Here is a 13,524-nt window from a genome sequence, read left to right as displayed (position 1 = left end):
TGAGAGGAATTGATTGGCTTTGAAGGTTTGCAGATCTTTTTTCAGTTTATTTGTTAATTTGTTTAATTTATGTTTGTGCCCCGGGTAGTGGGTTTGTTGCCAAATTTTTCTAGCTTGGCGTTTCTTTTTTATTAATTCTTTTAAATGCTGTAGTAAATAAGTATATTGGTGTGGTTTTGTTGGTATATTCGTATTTGGTTGTGAAAAGGTTGAGCCTGTTATTGCTTCTTGGATAATTGTAATGAGGAATTGTGAAGCGCTGTCTATGTCGTCGCGAGTTTTTAGTCGGATATTTAATGAGATGTATTCGTCTAATTTTTTTTGGAATAAATTGAAATTAATTTGCCTAGAGTGTGGAATGTTGTTTACGTTTTCTGGCTTACCACCTAGGAGGAGTAGAACTGGGGAGTGGTCACTGGACAGTTCTTCAAGGTTTTTTATATTATTATTTAAGTGGTTTGGTAGCGAGGTTATGAAAAAATCTAATATGTCTGGATGACGATTTGTGTGGGATGGCCAGTAGGTTGGGGCACTAGGCGAAATGAAGGATAGGTGATTATTTAAAATTGTATTGTAAAAAGTTTGGCCTCTAGGGTTAGTTGATCTACATCCAAATACAGTATGCTTTGCATTGAAGTCACCGCCAATAATGAATGAATTTTTAAGTGTTCTTAGGAAGGTTTGGAGTCGAGGTTGTGTTATTTTTTGACTAGGAGGGCAGTAGACTGATGATATTGTAATGGGGATATGATTAAGTACTATATGTATATTTGTAGCTTGAATATAGGTCTTTTGATAAGTCGGTAATGCATAGTGTAATAGCGTAGTGGATATTAAGATCGCGGTACCAGCGTGTGCAGTACCATCGGGGTGATCTGTTCGGTGTGTTGTATAGCCTGGTATGTTGAAATGTTTCGTTGGTGTTAGGTGTGTTTCTGTAATTAGGGCGATATTTATTTTTTTGTCGTAGAGTAAGTGTTGTAGTTCATTTTTATTGTGGGTTAATCCATTTGCATTCCAGAGTAATATTGATAAAGGATGAGTTTGATTATTATTAGTTGACATTATTCATTAATAATTTGTCGATGACTGTTGTTAGAAGTGAGATAAGTGGGTTAATGAGGGATTTGAATTCATTTAAAAAAGAGGTCAATTGAGTAGTCATATTTACGTTTTGTTGGTTTTGGTGTTCGTTATTTGTGTTTATAGGATTTTTGTATTGTAGGGTTGCCTGGGAGTAGTTTTGACTGTTATTTGAATTTTTTGGGTGTGAGATACTGTTGAGAGATGGGTTGTACAAGATGGGTTATTGCGATTTGTGTTTTCTTCAGTTTTGTCAGTGTTGCTTTTGCTTGGTGATTGTTTTTTTCGAAGTTGCTGCAGGTTTTTGAATACAAGACATTCGCGATAATTTGCTGTGCTCCGTTACATAACGCACATTTGGCAGGGAGGTCTCGACTTTTGGTGCATGTGTCAGTTCGGTGGTTTTCGCCACAACGGACACATCTCGGATGGTTGTTGCAGTAAGTTCTGGTATGGCCGTAGTTTTGGCAATTTAAGCATTGTGGTGATAGTTTATTGATACGAGGTGCTTCAATTTTGACTTTGGTGTAGCATATAGTTTGGAGCTCGAATATGTTTTTGTTGTGAGGCGCTGGTTCTAGGTCTACAAAAAATAGTGGTAGTTTTATTTTTGTAACTCTATGCAGAGCGTTTGTGACGTTTCTTGCTTGAAATCCTTCTTTTTTGAGTTCTTCTTTTATGTAATCTGGTGGAGTGGTAGGGTGTAAATTTCTTATGACGATACGGTAAGGTTTGTTTTCTTTTAATTGATACGTAAAGAATTCAGCTTTTGCATCTTTTAGATATTTAATTATGGATCTGTATGCATTTACAGAGGTAGTGTTTATTTTAATCGCTTCGGTAGAGCTTTTACAGGTAAAATCGTCAATCGGTTCGATAATATTTTTTATTTTCTCGCAAAATTGTTGATAATTTTGAACTTTTGTTTTGATAAATATTGGTGGAGGTAATTTAGAGACGATTTCGTTTGCTTCATTTATTTCCATATCCGTGTCATCGTTTTGTGATAGGACACTGAATTTATTATGAGAGGAAAATTGCGTGCCAGCCGTCGTTTTAATTGTTTTTGATAACTGACTTTGTTTATCAGAATTTAAACGTTTGTGAGATTTGGGAGAGACGACCTCAGTCCATTCGTAATTGAAAACATCGTTCATATCAGTCTCGCTTAATTGGCTGTTACTCCTTACCTTTTGTACGGTGTTTTGATTGATAATTTTAATTGGGGAGATAGTCTTAGGTTTAGAGTTCATTTTTATTTAGGTGTTGTTACGTAGTAAAGATACGGACTGGGAAGACGGTTTATTATACGTTATACTTACAGAAAGTCTTGTCTTGGGGTTTTAGGCCCCAGACGGGCAGCGATTTATTTTGTTGAAAAAAAGCACTTGAATTTCTTGTTTTTTTAACACTTTTCACAACAAAAACGGTTAAGTATTTAGTTTGATTTTTAATAAAACAGTAATTATCGAATAAATTAGATACACATATTGCGAGTGCGGGACATCGAATGATCCTTCATTACGTTGCTTATTGTACTAAGAGACGCATTACCATCACCTAATCAAAATGTGTCGCTGTGCAAAGATTTCAATTACATAGTAATATATATGTGTATATATTATAATATTAAAAATTTATCTTTTTTAATATTTTTATTTATTTATTTTTTTTTAATTTTAATAGTACTTACAAATAATAATAATAATAATAATAATTTTGTATGATTTGGTTATTTGTTTAATCAAAAAACGAATAATATTGCTAAAGTATCTCACAGGAAACTCCAGGCGCAGATGAGCATGTTAAGCCCAACAATTTGGAAATTTATATCAAAACTCAGAAAAGTGGAATCAGAGAGACATTTATTATGAGTTCCTTGTAGCGGGTAATAAACCACCCTCTTTAAAAAGGATATTTGTTGATGCCGAAAACCGCATTTTGCACTTGGTTTGTTCCCATCTTTATATTTGTGGCTGAGAGCTATATATATATATATATACATATAATGTGGCTATAAATACATAACTATGATTTGTATGAGTGACGATAGTAGTACTGGTGTGCATAGACGTGCGTACAGGTACAGCTGAAGGTTTAAACTGATTCTATACGTCGGGGTTTACGATAGATATTAGTTAACTGATTTTGAGATGATCTGTAACCGTTATAGGTTTTGCCATCAAAATTATAACGATATATTTTAATACTGAGATACTTATACTTTATTTATATTATCACGTAAATAACTTTTCGCAAAAAATCCGTATGGTGTAATACAATATTAACGTTGCTTTTTAAATATATAAAAAAAAAAATAATATAATATGGTTATATACCATCAAACTACAATTATATACAACAAAGATATAGAATAGGTTAGTTGTTTGAATATTTACAGAGTGAATAGGGTCAATAGTATCGTTGGTTGGACGTGTATGGCTCTTTTCCTTTGCAAATATTGTTGATAAATGTTCAGGGTTGCTGTATCAAGTGCTTATGGCGTATTGGATGATAGCCGCGGATCGGCGTATGTACCACGTTTGAAAGATCGCGTGAAGATAATCGAGTTGGTCTGGACTTTATAATGTGCAAGTATACCGTGATCAACTCTATATCTTTAACTAGTGGCGGTGGATATTACTACAACGGCAGACACTGTCGGATCGGACGAACTCGGTCGAGTTGGGCAGTTAAGAACGGTTTGATCGTTATTTTATTTCATCTAAAGCTATCCTGGACTTTAGACTTGTGTAATACCGTGGATAGTCCGATAAAGGAACTGGCATTGGGCTAAAACACACTACGATAGAAGATTGTGGGTGTACCTCAGGCTACAACTATTTTGGTGAAATAAAATACTTTCAAATCCGGGAAGGGAAAATATACCGTGGTCGACGGAATCACGGATACTTATGCGTTCACGTCCGACACGGTTTTGGAAGCCTCTCGTTTCTAGTGACCGTATTGATGGTACCTTAAGACCGAAAAATGAATATTACCCGATCATAGACGACACAGCAAGATGGTCCCGGCGATGTTTCGTCTTGACCCGCTTTTTTACTTAAAAATATAAAATGAAAATGTAGATTCTTATTTTTGGTTGGAGCGTTTTGTATGTCTTGGCGATCAGCGCTATCTGTGTTTAGGTACATTACTGTCAAAAGTCTGTTGATGACAGGGATAAGGGATTTGTACCGATAAAGGGTAACGGTGTCCCGTTACATGGTCCATGAGCTGGGAGTTAGTAAATTGGGTCCTAAATAACCAGTGTTGGAAATAGATAATGCAAAATTTATCTAGATAAAGAAAAAAGATAATATATCCAAATTCATCTAGATAAAGATAATAGATAAAAAAAATTAAAATATCTATATAAAGATAAAAGATAATTTCATTTTTATCTAGATAAAAAAAAAGATATTTTCAAAAAATTTTATTTTTTGGTCAATATTTCATATTCTAATAATATCTATAAAAACTTAATTATAATCATTATTATCAATAGGTACCTAGGTGTTTAATGTTTATTATAGTAATGTAGTGTACCATTAATATTAATATATGATGTACGATATTTAATGATAGTTAATCACTAAAATGTTACACAAAAAAAAAAAAAAAATGAAAATTGCTCTGTACGTATCAGGATAAATACAGAATACATAAAATTAACAATATTGTTTTCCAAATAATATTAATTTGATGATTTTCGTTATTCTATAAGTAGTTTTGACTTTACGGGTTCCAAGAGTGAAGTAATGACTATTCAGCGTATGAGTTGCATGTGTATACTAAAATCAAATACCTACTATATTTGGAACTTTCATGGAAAAATAAGAAATTAAGTTTAAAAATACCAAAAATATTTACCCGACATGAAAATTCAAACAAAATGTCATACCAGGAAATAATAATTACTTATTAATAATACACGAATTATGATTATGAATACAAAATCTGTATGTACAAAAAAAAGTCAGGTTATTTACAGAATTTATAATTCAAGAATGGCTGGACCGATTTTAATGATCCCTGATTTATTGGATTCGTCTCTGTACAAAAATAAAAATTACTCTAGTCTTGGCAAGAATACACACAATTATCTAGATAAATAAAAATTTTATCGTAGATAAGTAATTAGATAACTAAGCGTTATTTATCTAGATAAGATAAAGGATAACAAAAAATCTATCTCGATAAATTTATCTAGATAAGTCCCAACACTGTAAATAACCTTTTCTTGGTGAATTAGGTTCCGGGAAAATAAAGGCAGTATGTAAGTTAGGTCCCGGAAAAAAAAGGTAGTAGGTAAGTTGGGTCCCGGGGAAAAAGGGTAGTAGGTTAAGTCCAAGGTAAACAATTTTTTTTTTAAATATCTAATAATTTTTATTAGAAGTCAATTTTAATATTATTGTGTTTTTTATTACATTTTTGGTAAGATATGAATTTAATAAGCTCACAGTACGCAATGCACAATACGAAAAATATAGTGAAAATTCCCAGATTTCGTACACTCGTGTCTATGTGTAATCATAAGAACTATCATCAATATTAGTGTTAAGTGATAACTGACACACAATATACGACAAACTAATGTACGTACTCGTATATGCCTATATACGTATCTTAATTAGTCATAATCAAAGTTACGACGTTACGAAGTTATTTGATCACAATGAAATCGATAACCGATAGAAACAGTGTAAATTGTCATTTGTAAAACAACTATGGCGAGGTAATGTAGTTAGTAGTTGGGACTCAATTTACCTACTACCTTTTTTTCCCCGGGACCCAACTTACCTAATATCTTATTTTTCCTGGGACTAACCACTTTCAAAATGTACAAAAAATATCGCGTACCCAATTTACCTAGCCCCCATGTGCTGCATTTTTGCCACGTTTTTTTTAGGCCGACCGATTTGTATGTGGGCCGCAGAAGTAAAAATTACAACCGCTTAGTCGCAGTAGGTAACCGGATCAATTCATTATTTAATATAAACAGATAAAATTGATCTGAACCAATGTTGCGGTTATATAATTTGTATTTTGAACAATTAAACCTAGTAAACAAAAAATAGGTAGAAGCTCGGCGGCGAAGATCAATTTTGAATCTACACAGAACAAATAAAAATTCTACACTAATACGTACATCGGTGGTGAAAAATGATATCCTCATTCGGTTATTCTCGTTTACGTTTGTGTTGTATTATCGCCTAACACCTAATTTAATTTAATTATTATTATAAACATAAAATTAATAAATTGTCAGCAAACGCACACGTACACATATACATACACATACGCATACACACACCACCTCACGAAATGTTGACCAGATAGATTGCAATAGAATAAAACGCCCCCTGCAAGACGTGATGTTGGGTTCGTTCTACTGCCATCGATGTGGAGGACGGAACGCTGCCCGATTTACGAGTGAAGTGATCTGTTATTCTTTTGTTTTTTTTATGTAAATAAATATTTTTCATTGTCTTGAATTAAAAAGTTTTAAAAATAATTATAAAAGGTGTTCAAATTTAATAATTTTTCTACTTTACGTATTTGTACGAATATATGAGAAAGTTGATACATTTACAAAAAGGGTATTAAAATTATATTGTATACAATATATTTCAAACTTCAATCCAGTGCTAGATCATATTCTTTGTCAGTTTGAGGGGAGAGTACAATATAGTTAGGTAAAGGTTACCTCATGCTCGAAACATCTAGTGCTAAATCTTATTCTTTGTCAGTTGTTTCGAGTGTAAAATAACTTTGGGGCTACTAAAGGAAAGTAAGCCTTTAAAAAAACCTGTTTTTGACTATCCTATTAAACAGTGCTAGATTGTATTCTTTGTAATTTAAGAAAGTTAGTTGTCCGGGCAAATTATAAAGTTTTTCTTTACGTGCTTGTTTGACGGTTAGAGAGTTCAATAACCAACAAATACTTCGTTTTTGAGTTGCTATACGTCAAGCGTTTGCGTGGCGTATACAACAATTTGTCAGCTGTTAATACATAAGTAATTATATTTGAGCCGCTGTAATAATTGTTCTTACAGCAAAGTACATTGTGTACGAGGTACCTTTGCGTACCTAATACAATCAACATTTTGGCGGTTCGACATTAATTCGGTTGATTGTTAAAAAATGGACCGTTATATTTTGTGGTCTGCGTCTGCAATTAAAGTCAGCGTACACTTGTGCTGGTATGTATGTTGATGATGTGATGCGAGGTGTGGTAGTCTATTGATAAGTGTGGGTACGGTTAACTTTTTAAAAGTGAAGGGAACGGGATGAATTTTTTTGATTAATGCTTGACGCAACGATGTTAGTGGTTGACCATGACTGAGAGAACGACGAGATTTTTGATATGGATTTGTTTGGCGTTGAAACAGAAAATGATTTGTGATTATTTTATTGATTTTTTTTTTTTTGTTCGTGCGTATTGTTAATTTTAATTGGTACAAACATTTTTTTAATTTTTTTTTCTTATCGATTTGGTGTAGACGTATTGGACATATTTCCATAATAATGGTATTGTTATTGTTCTGCGAGGAGCTTGTAACATGGTGTCACGATTAATACACGTGTTGCACGGTTGGCTTTTGAACACGATTTTTGATTTATTATTAGTATGATCAATATTGCCTTTGCTTACTTTAAAATAATTGAAATAATTGCATTGGAATTTTTGTTAATTCGTGAGTTGTTTATTGTATTAAATTATTTTATATAAAAAAAAAAAAACAAATAATATGATCTATTATTCGTTATTATTGTTGTCGATGTTTAAATGACGAACAACCTTCAACAGAAATAAAAATAAAATAAATGAAACTATCCTAATAATAATCTCAATAAGTTCATGTAGTTCATGTAGTCAAAAATGAGAATAAAACTAATTGTAATATAACGATTTTCGGTCGAAAGTTTTATTGAACTATTCAAGAATTACAATATTCTCAAATATTTACTGTTTAAGATCCATGGGTATATTTGATAGTAATAGGCCACCGTCATTGAAATATACCTTTACAGTGACGTATCTTAACTCTTTTAAATGGGGAGAAAGAGGAGCCAAATTTCAAACATTTTAGTATTTTCCTAGTGTGATATAAATAATAAATTACGAACATTTAAAGATAATAATGCTACTTAGGAGGCAACTATTTGTTCCCTTCCTCTGAAGATTCCCCTGTACATGGATTTAGATTGGTTTTTGCTGGATTATAATTTTATCAGTTACTAGTACGATTTGAACAACTATTATATAATCTTGACTTCATTTTTCTAATTTACATTGTCATATTAGAGTTTTTCTTAGCGTTTACCAGCAAACACGAGCTTCTTGCCAAAGGTATTGTGAATCATCAAAAGGTATTTTAGCTGATAATATTAATGAATATGAAACAGAAATAGTATTGAAAAATGTAGTCAGTATTGTTAGGAGAATGCGCAAGAAAACAAATTCAGGTTTTTGAATTTCAATGGAACGTCATTACTTTTATTACTAAATATAAGAACACGAAGTACAATAGAAGAATTATTATCGTAACATATAATTCCATTTAGTATACTATAAATATAACATTATTTCTGAAATAACAATTTTTTTGTTAAAAAGGTAATGCACATAATTTCCAACGAAATTATTAGGATGCTGGATCGCATACTGTGTCATTGTGCGTTCGCGATATAACATTTGATTCCTGTAGTGTAACGCACATTATTAGAACCATTACTCGAATTTTTTTTTTTTTTTGTATAAACGCGCACTATAGGTATAAAAATCGTTACGTTTGGAAATAAAAGCAATCACTCACCATTTATCTCTGTAACAATTTTAAAAATAGTTTCTCGGGTATATGATCGAATACAATTTCATATTTTTTATTCCAGGCGAAATAGTTTTGTTGTTGTTTTACAACTGAAGGTAAATTAATAATTCAGATTTCTTTTTGTTATGTCCTCACAATTTAATATTTTATTTGATTTCCAATACTGCGATTGTAAAATGCTTTACATAAAATAAATTTAGAAAAAAGTGATAGGTACCAATTATAAATCAAACAGGAGATGTATTACCATTTTCGCAGGATTGTCCACCTTTGATTCTTTGGCTTCTGGTACCTCATCTGTACATAATACTATAAAAAAATTCTAAAATAGATGGAAGTGGTTTATACCTTAATAAAAAAGGTTATGAGTAAATAATGAAGAAGAAAATATTAAACAATCAGAAAAAATGTTACCAAATAGATCACTTACACAACATGCTATTATAAAATACATTAACAAGTTAAAAATTAACCATTCTTCATTCTTTCGATACGTCGTTGAGACTTCGATGTAGTTTTATAATAATGTTTTTGTTGGTGAACGTTAAATATATGGTAATAACGCAGATAATGAAATAGGTGCATATTTATATTGATGATTTATAAATTATCTTAAAATATCTTAGTACACAAATTTAGATTTATCGGACGATGTTTATATCAGGCCAACGATAGATTTTACTATTATTGTTTCGATTTTTCACATAAAACCATTTCAGTTTGGCGAACGCCCAGGGTTTTTCATTTGAGAAAGACTTCAACTTGTTCCGCCTTAAACAAATTTCTTGTCCATTATATTTTGCACTACTTTTAATAATAAAAGTTTTTCAACGTTTCAGGAGGATAAAAAAAGACTTACCGAGTTTATTTCAGTACATAATTGTGTACATGAACGTGAATAAATATTATCGTAATCTACAAAGCCATTTTTCCCTAAGTGCGCCACTGATTTTAGTTATTTGAAATTTAATTACGTGAAATCGAAAGTTTTTATCAGCGTTTGGAAAGAACGTTGTTCATATTTTGCGAACGACACATGAACGTCACTCTCTTTTTTCAAATAGAACGTGTACGCTCTTTAAATTTTTAATGGATTTGAATGATATTTGGGGCGTTAAAATTTATTTAACATTTTAAAAACGTATATATAAATAATAAATATGTATTATATCATATTTAAGTATACGTAAAGTAAAATATACCAAATACATTTTGTAATGGTCTCAGAATGCAGGTTACTGGTTAAGAAATATAAAATAAAAAATTGTTAATGAACAGCCAAATGAACGTGTGTTTTTTTTTTTTTTATAGAACTTAAACGTGAATGAGTTAAATTTTTAAGTAAACGTAGTGTATGAATCAATAGATCATTATTAAAACCATGCATTATGCGATATCTCATTATTTTATTTCGTTATTGATTTATGTATATTGTATATTATATATATATATATATATATATATATATATATTGTATATATTATATATATGTATATTCTCTAAATGCTATTTGATTATTGACATCAATTGAATATTCATAATATCATATAGAAGTGTTGAATGGTACCGAAACGATTGGAAAAAAATACAATTTTTATTTCGCTCAAGACCGTGTATTTTTTCTTTAATAAATATTGTACAAAATGTAGGTTTTAATTTATACCAGCTGTTTGTATTGTATCATATTATTTTATTTTATAATAAATGAACGATTTATATTAATTTTAATTTGTGCGAAGAATAAATGTAAGAATCTTAATAATTTTCATATTAGACAGATTTCAGCTGCAGAGGCCAATATCGGATATTCCAAAAGTCCATTAAATCTGCCACGAATCTACTTTTCCATACAATATACATGTTATTTTATATACTATAGATTGTATATATTTATATTATGCTTTGAATTCGATGATCATTAATTCTTGATAAAACTTTATTTATTTTTCTATATTTTAATTAATCATAATTTCACTCATTCTTTGATACATCTCAAACATTTTTTCATCAAATATATAATTTAAGTGTATTTAATTCAATAGATAGTTTAACTAATAAAATAAAGTATCGAATAACATTTTAGATTGACGTATATTTTATATAACTTATAACTCTTTTATATTTAAACCCATGGCAAAAAAAAAAAAATACATCAACATTTAACGTTTCCGACTATAGTAATTACGTAATATTATAATAATTAATATTAATATATTTATATATATTTTTTTGTCTATATTTTGTCGGTTGAATAATCATTCAACGGGGAAAGGTGGAGAGGATTGCTTGTGGACTTCAAGGACCGTTAAACTGAAGATGAAGAAAAAAAAATTAATATATTAATATTTTTAATTTGATTAGACATTTATTGTTAGGATTTTTACTTTATAAAAACCGTTACCTACATAGTTTTAACTGTACTGTATAAAATTATTGTATAATTTTAATGCTACATAAATGTGTAATACATTTTGCAAAAATTTTTCATTAATTTTCTCTCATAATATGTTATGCATTATAATTTTCAATAATACAAAGATATTTCTTGTGTTTTTGATGAGTTCATTTTTATATATTTCAAATACCTGATAATTTCCAGTCATTAAATTTTTTTTTTACATTTTCTTTTCATTTATCATAAGATTCTTCTTTTTAAAAAGAGTATTGAGTTTTCAAAAATAAATGTGTGATGTTTTCAATTACAAATCTAAATACCCACATCATTAAAGCCGTATGAATTTCCTAAACGTTTCTTACATTATAAATAATATAACCTGCACATTACACATGTACAAAAACATACATTTAAGTGAATTAATACGTGGCAATACGAAGGACGCGGGTGTGAATGAAACGTATCGAATTGTGATGCGGCAAGTATTACAAAACTAAATGACTGCCTTCGATTTTAAACTTTAACCAGTTATTAACTTATCGACATGATGAGAAATTATTGAATATAACGGTTTATAATTTTTAAACAGTAATATTTCAACCCGTTGGACACTCAAGTCACGAATAATTTAACCATCGTTTTCCTTGTGTCGTTTGAAATTTTATAATAGTTTCCTACCAAAACGTGTTTTTCAAAATGTTTAAATATTTTTCTTACCTAACGTAACCATAGCCTCGTTATTATTCTGTACATTCTTGGCCAGGATGGTTTGCTAGCAAAAGCGTACGCACTGCTATATGTTCCGAACTAATAAATTTAAAAACCCATCAATTGTTCTCCTCGAAATATTTATATTCACATATGCTATAACGATAAACCATATTCTAAGTGGATATCATACTACGTGCTTTGTCCGCTTTTGAATACCTTAATAATAAAACAGCTAGTAATACGTTTTTGAAAACGGTATTTTTCCATCAGTCCTATTATGACATTATGTAAAATCTCGTGGTTTCGAAAATGTCCCGTGGTTAAATATACGCTATGGAAATATGTTTGTGGTAACGATACATTTTTAAACTGTAGGTATCGTTATGATCATTCTACTTTGTAGACAATTAAATATTTAATAAAATCAAAACGATTACTTTCTCACAAATATGATTATAATTTTTTAACAGTTTTCACTGTAATAACGTTTGACAATGTTAAAGTTAACTTTAATGACGTTGGATGCAAATTCAAAAACATTTAACGGGTGGGGGAGAGTGTGATGAAACTTCACATGTATTTTTGTTTTGCTTTTCTCTTAGGTTACTACTCGACTTTGTTCCACTCGTGTGAATTAATTAGCTTTGATGTCAAATATTCCTAAACGTTGTTGTTATGTTGAAACGATTTATGCGTTTATTATTATTATTATATATATTTTTTTTAAATTCTTTTTGAAATTTTCTGATAGTTTCATTCCATTAAAAGTTGAAAACAATAACGACACTTATTCTCGCCACTGTCACGTGTTATCTCAATAACATGCCATAAATGTTATGTATCACAGCAAAACCTGTGGTTCGTAAAAATGAAACATCTTAGTACACGAAATAATAGTAGGAGACGCGGCTGTTCGTCGATCTACGTAACGGCATCGAATTAACATACGAGTAATGCACAAGTTCACGAAAAAAAAAAACAATATATATATAATACGTTGGAAATTTCTACGAGTCAAACAAGTGCATTATAATTACAACCTATCTACCGCCTTGACGAATTTTATCATTGAAGCCTTTTCGGCTTTAAGAAGTTTGCGACACGACCCCGTGTAACTCGTTTGAAATACGAAAGCAATAAAAACCAGAGTGCTGCCATACTAATTACAAACAAAGTTTGTGTGTCTTGATGCTTCCAGTTGTATACATAATTTACATTAGATTGACGTACCTTTGGAATTTACATAGTACTTTTCTCCTGTTTGGAGTAGTTTTATTTAGCCCAACTGAAACTTAACTAAAACAAATAATTCATATGAATTCAACCATAAGCGTTTATTAACAGCGCCGCGAAGTTTTTATGATAATTACATCGGATAAGTAGAAAACTGTTTGCTGATTTTAACCGAAAATTGTGCAAAATCGATGGAACCGAATGCGATAAACGCTCGTACTTGATTTCTCTATTCATGCTTAAATCGATATTATCTACAAACGT

The sequence above is a fragment of the Sipha flava genome, unplaced genomic scaffold (genome assembly GCF_003268045.1).
Source record: "Sipha flava isolate LNK unplaced genomic scaffold, YSA_version1 378_pilon_pilon, whole genome shotgun sequence".
Classification (NCBI taxonomy): domain Eukaryota; kingdom Metazoa; phylum Arthropoda; class Insecta; order Hemiptera; family Aphididae; genus Sipha; species Sipha flava.
Note: the sequence above shows the minus strand (reverse complement) of the source record.